General features: G+C 30.0%; 1 long non-coding RNA gene across 1 annotated transcript; it reads right to left on the bottom strand.

Annotated features, from left to right (window-relative positions):
• Positions 1-2,185: 2,185 nt before the first annotated feature.
• LOC129912802 (uncharacterized) lies at positions 2,186-2,806 on the bottom strand. Its single transcript, XR_008771905.1, has 2 exons — positions 2,510-2,806; positions 2,186-2,435 (listed from the first exon to the last, which is right to left on the bottom strand). It is a non-coding gene; the product is annotated as an uncharacterized LOC129912802 (long non-coding RNA).
• Positions 2,807-5,445: the final 2,639 nt, after the last annotated feature.

The raw sequence follows: 5,445 nt of genomic DNA, 5'->3' as shown, positions 1-5,445 counted from the left end.
AACAGAGCCAACTTTGAAAAACTAAGGACGCCATCGTGTTCAGCATAGGTTTGTAAATGAAGCGGGGCAAGACCGCCCTTTTAGTGTTTAACCGTCTTAAAAACCAATCGAAAACATCTTTTAATTAAAATAAAGTGTTTATTCATTAACTTTAATGTTTTATGTAGAAAATCTCATCATCAAAACAAAATTTAAAAATACTAAACAAAAGATAATACGTTTTGGAAAAAACATCTAACAAAAAACTGTCTTGCCCCCACATGTTGATAACAAAACCGTTTCTATCTTAAAATTTTCCCAACTTTTATTACAAAAAAAAAGAAAAAGTTAAGACTTTTTAATATTTCATTTAAAAAAGTAAAAAATTTTTTTCACACTAAACATGACGATTTGATGAAAAATCACAAAATTAACTATAACTTTTCGGGATTTTAACCAAACTTGCTCATACTTACAGACATAATCGATTTTACCAGAAGACATTTATTTTATATTAAAAGTTAGTACAAAAAGTTAGTACAAAAACCGTCTTGCCCCCACTTCCCTTATACTCAGTACAAACTTTTATGTACTGAGTAAAAATCGAATTTACTGAGTACAAAATTTATGAATGGAGTACAATATTGTATTGCTATAGTAGGGTAGGATGGTATAAGAGTGCGCGGTCGATTAGAGTGTGCAAAGCGATTTTCTACGGTTTGAAAGGGAATATATGACTGAATGCACTTATTTTGGAAAGATCTAAATGAGTTTGATCTACTGTCAAAATTTCATGCAAATGTGTTTGTAAACAGAGGTGCTAGTTAAGTTTAAGTTTTTTAGCACTTTTTTTTCCAATTTTTCTTGAAAAACAAATTTAATTTTCCGCTTAACAACAAAAAATAACAATAAACAAAGTATGGGAGATTGAAAAGTCGACAAAAAGAAACATTTGAGGAACACGTAAGATTGGTCATAAAGTGCATTGTGAAATATGTACATACAGTGGAATCTCGCTAACTTGAACACATACGAAACCAGGCCTGTTCAAGTTATTGGATTGTTCAAGATACTGGAACATATAAAAAGTTTTCCTTTTTGCCCGAATTCAATTTTGTATTATAAATTAATGTAAATGACATAAAACACGATTGCAAAAGTAGTTTCCTACATTGAGGAAATTCAAACTTCTGTTGAAATACAATTTATTTGTTCAAGTTAAAGAGCTTCAAATATTTAAATTATTCAACTTATAGAGTCAGCAATAAAAAAGTTCAAGAAAATAGGATGTTCAAGTTATTGGATTGTTTAAGTTATCGTATGTTCAAGTTAGCGAGAGTCCACTGTATATATTCTTCGATTACATTTCTGGACGTGTAAGAGTGCGCACCATGATGATGTATAAGAATGCGCGGGTTAAAAGAGCAGTAAATGCTATCCATGCCTTCAAAATAACTGGCATTTGTCCATATACCAGCAAACAGCAGCTAGAAAAAGCAATTCCAACCAAAAAGAAACCGAATACAAGTTTTACAAAAAACAAGCGAATGAAAGTAACTAAATATTTGAAATATTTAAATTTTCTCGGAACCATTAATCGAAGACTAAATTGATTGTTCCTCATGCAAGGTGTGATGGGTTGAAAAAAACTCTGTTTATTTACAGATAGGCAGTTTTATTTGCAACTTTTGTGCGAATTTTACACCTGTACGCAGCTGCGCACTCTTACAAACTAAGCCGCGCACTCTTACACAATAGTATGTATAAGAGTGCGCAAATGACCTGACGTGGTATTTTGTTTATAACTTTTGAATTAATACATTATTGTTACCAGTTTTAAGTTTTTTTTCGTTGCTTTGATTATAAACTAAAAACTATATATAAAAAAAGTAGTTAAATTCTTTTTGTTATTGTTTTATTTGGTGTTTTGTCTAAAATGCGCACTCTTATACCACCTTACCCTACTGCATTAATCCACATGTCCTAGTAGAATTTTGTATAATTTGCATGCGATTAAATTGGCTATGAACAAAGATTTAATTGCATTCATATAATGAGTACAAAACCTCCTGTAGAATGTGTTTTGTCTAAAGAATTGTTCAACTTTTTCACTTTTGGCACAAGATTTTCTTACAGTTTGATAGGCCAGTGGATGCATACTCGATCGCTGTTCGGAAGGCCTCGAGTTCACTGATGAAACCAACAATTTAAAAATAAAAACACGATAAATTTTATTATTTTAATTTATGAAGTAGCTAAATTTGAAAAAAAAAAGTCAAATTTTGCAATCAAAGCTATAGAAACTCCTTATCTGCATTCACATCTTCCATTTATACATTCACCGGTCATTCCATCTTCTATTGATTCGCAAAAGGATGAGCAAAATATATCAGCAATATAACCTTTCTCACATCTGAAAGTTTTAATCAAAGATCTGGAGTGACGAAACTGAATTACTATAAAAATAAAAAATATTAAGTTGATAACGTGTACTCAAAAGATATATATTTCGATTTAAAGTCTACTTTACCTTCATCATTGTTGTTCAGGATAGCATTGGCTTGAATTAAAGCTAATAAAGAAATTGCAATTAACACAAAGAATATAATTTTCGAAGTAGCCATGTCGTTGCTATTATATTGTAACTAATGCTGCCGATGCTGAAGACTATATGTCCAAAATGTTTGTATAATCGAATATGGCTGATCTTTGTTGTTTAATATGACTTAGTAAGAAGTTTTCATAATCAGTTATTGGTGGAGCTGTCGAGTAATCTAGTTTGACTTATCAGCAACTTTTACTGTCACTACATATTAGACAATATGTGCCAAAGTACCTATCATTTCGGATTTTAAATACATAATTGTGTTATTGAGAAAAGAACTAAAAAAATCGCGATTGAATAAAGCTTAGCTCAGTACTAGTATCGGTCATTTGGGTCATTTGATATGGCTGTCGCTGTACCTTATCTATCAAATGAATCATTATTATTAAATACTTCCTTATTCCGTGACCTTTCTTTTTAAATAAAGTTAATCTTCTTAGTTGTCTTGTTTTGATTCTATCTTATCTTCTGTGTGCTTACACGCTTCTAAAGGACTAAGAAAAATAATTCTAGGAAATTCTTTAAATTTAAATTCTGGACTTATAATTGTATATTAGGTCCTTAGATATTTTGGAATGCAGTTCCTAAGTTTAAAAACTATTTCAAAATAATTTTAAAAAATTCTCCTAATTTTTCCAGATTTTTATTTTGACGCTAGATGGCGCCCCAAAAGGGCTAAAGTGTTTTCTAATTTCAAATAGGTATACTATGTTGATTAATAAGGCCAGTTTTTTTTTTAGATATTTCCTTAAAGTAAAAATGTGTGATAAGGTTCTTGCCTACATTAAACAACGTTTCGCCAGATTGGCTTTTTTTTTTGTTCTTGAAGGTACTATAGGGCAAGTTAATAGAGATCGAAAAAAAATTCCAAGAAAGTGGGCTTCGCAACCCTACTTTTGTTATACAAAAATATACTATTTAAACCGTGTTTTTTTTTACGGTAGGTACCTGCCAAAGAATTATTTAATTTATTTATGAATTTCTCCTGAACGATTAAGCCAATTTTATAAACAGAAATAAAACTCTTATATTAACTCTCTGTCGGCACACGGGTGCCAATTTGGCAGGACAAAAATTAAAAGTGGTCACAGAAAAGTGTCTTTATAAGGGTGAAAATACATTTTTTTTTGGAATTGTGAATACAATATTCGAATTCCTCGGCAAATTCTACATCAATTTCATATATGATTCTCCATAAAATAGTGAGACCGAAAAAAGTTCTAGCGCCATGAAAAAGTATAAACCAAATTCGCAAAAAAGAGGTGTGCCTACAGAGGGTTAATACTTTACAAAGTTATCAAAAACAAATTTTTACCCATATAAACTTAGCATGACAACTTTTAAAAAAAGTCATTTTTTGCTCAGTAATTGCGGCTTAGTTGTCGTTCTTATGCCGTGAAGTCAAAAAAATTGCCGCGTTCTTAGTTTCCTCGGAATATAAACATAAAGGGTTGCCATGCTAGCATTATAGAAAGTAAGCATGACAATTTTTAGTTTTTGGTCAAATGCATTTTTTTTGCCCATTTTTTAATGATTAACTACTGTTATTATACCGTTAAATGAGAAAAAAGTATTCCTCTTTTGGGTTTCTCAAAAATAAAAATAAAAACTCAAAATTAAAATTGTTGTGGCCAATAAATCGCAGCATTTGGTTTGTAGGTATGTATGTAAAATGCAAACTCAAAAAAATTGCCACGTATTTTATTTTTAATTTTTATGATTTAAGAAATAAAGGTTGTCTCAAAATTTGTATGAAATGTGATTGGGAGCGGGTCATAATTCTGCTTGTCAAAATTCTGTGTGGTCAAAATACTGTAAGTCCATAATTCTGTATGTCATTATACTGTAAATACAACATTCTGTATGTCAAAATACTGTATGAACAAAATACTGACTTGTAAAATTCTGTTTTGTAAAATTTTGTATTTTCAATGCAGAATTTTTCAAGAAATTTAATTTGAAAAAAAAAAAACAAATAATACTAGTTTTGAATATAATTGTGTTGTTTTTATTGACATTAAAGGCGTTAAAAATTAAAACCAAGTTATAAAATGGACATTTTCTTTATTTTCTGATCGAGTTAAAAATCTTATTAAAGTTGTTCATATTGTTTTCTTATATATTTTTACAGAGATAGAATCAATTACTTAATTAAGCAATAAATTAGCTAAATCGATTTTCATCAAATGTTTTTTTACTTGCTCTATAGGGCAAGTATTGGTTTCGTGTCGAAAAAAAAAATTGAGGTTTTAATCAAAACCAACATTACGATGATGGAGAATTCCGAAAAAGTGGGTCTCGCAATTCCGTCCGTGCGTCTGTGCGGTTGTGCGTCCATCTGTACACATTTCCACAGCCTAAACGGGTGGACGGATTTTCTTCAAATTTGGTACAGATGATTTTTATGGAATTCTGAAAGTTGGTTTTTTTTTGTTTTTTTTTATATCTCGTTTAGAACGTATACCACCCATACAAAAAAATACGATATTGCCAATTTCTCGAAAACGGCTCTAACGATTTTGATTAAACTTTGTATACGTAATATTTAAAGCAGTGGCAATAAAATTGCATTTTTATTTTTTCTCAAAAAAGTCAAATAACAAAAAAAATTTTTTTCATTTAACAAAAATTTTGCCCTTAATGTCGGCTCTTCCCCAAATATCAATTTTGTTTTATTTTAGTGCCAGCTTTTAAAATCTACAAGTAGACTAACATAAAATTGCTTTGAACTGCAAGAGCAAGTACGTGCGACCCCAGTCGTGCATTTTATTTTTTAATGTGTTACAAACTTTTTGCGATGGGTGTAAGTATATTTATTTAATGAAATTAAATTGAAAAATTGAAAATTGGAAAGTAAGAAA

This window comes from Episyrphus balteatus, chromosome 2 (genome assembly GCF_945859705.1).
Source record: "Episyrphus balteatus chromosome 2, idEpiBalt1.1, whole genome shotgun sequence".
Taxonomy (NCBI): domain Eukaryota; kingdom Metazoa; phylum Arthropoda; class Insecta; order Diptera; family Syrphidae; genus Episyrphus; species Episyrphus balteatus.
Note: the sequence above shows the minus strand (reverse complement) of the source record. Positions and strands in the feature narration are given on the sequence as shown.